Source organism: Guillardia theta (assembly GCF_000315625.1).
Source record: "Guillardia theta CCMP2712 unplaced genomic scaffold GUITHscaffold_288, whole genome shotgun sequence".
Taxonomy (NCBI): Eukaryota; class Cryptophyceae; order Pyrenomonadales; family Geminigeraceae; genus Guillardia; species Guillardia theta.
The window spans coordinates 30,525-31,373 of NW_005434388.1; positions in this window are offsets into that span (position 1 = coordinate 30,525).

Consider the following 849-nt stretch of genomic DNA (forward strand, 5'->3'; position numbering starts at 1 on the left):
GACTGGATGGAGTGACGCATCCAGAGAGTGGTTTATGCAGCAGATTGAAGAAGCCAAGAAGGAGAAAGGTCGAGACATACACCGCTCAGCAGGCAACGAGGTGACTTCGTTCATCTCCATGACTCTCCTGGGCATCTCCTCGGTGTATGTCAACCATGAGGAGAAGTTGAAGAAGAAATTTGAAGAGATCGGACTGATCGTAGACTCAGTGCAAGAGAGTAAAGCAATCATGTGGAAGGCTCCGTATAGACCCGAGATAGCGAGTGCTGAGGAGATCCCGGTGACTGTTTCCTTCCTCCGCAATGCACAAGCGGAGAAGCTCTGGCAGGGAAGAGAGGACTTCGCGATCGATGGTCGCAAGTTCACAGCTGTACATGTGAGCATCGTGCACGATCGATCTTTCAAGATTCGAGCCAAGAGAGGACCCCGGGGCAAAGGGGGCAGCTTGGCAGAGCTGACTCACCTGCTAACCTTGGGCGGCATGACAACGGCTGAGATAGCTGCCGTCTATCGCTATCAGCTGCTGCGCCAGTCCCTTGCAGCGGTCCAACTCCAGCCGCTGGCAGGCATGCTGGTCGCTGGGGCGCCAGGACAGCAAGTCCACAAAGGCTTAGGTCAGAAAGGCTTCATCGCTGTAGGGGCCAACGTCATCTGGAGACAGAGGGAGGTGGAGTGGATCGTCTCCTCGAGCTGCCCAGAGGCGAATGATACAGCATTTCGAGCTTTCCGAGAGAGCGAAGCGATGGAGGGAGTACACCTGACTCTGTTCAGCGAGGACCCGAAGATCAGAGAGGCGCTCGCAGTCGAGTTGACAGCTGATCGCTTTGTGTCCAGAAATAAGTGAAGAAG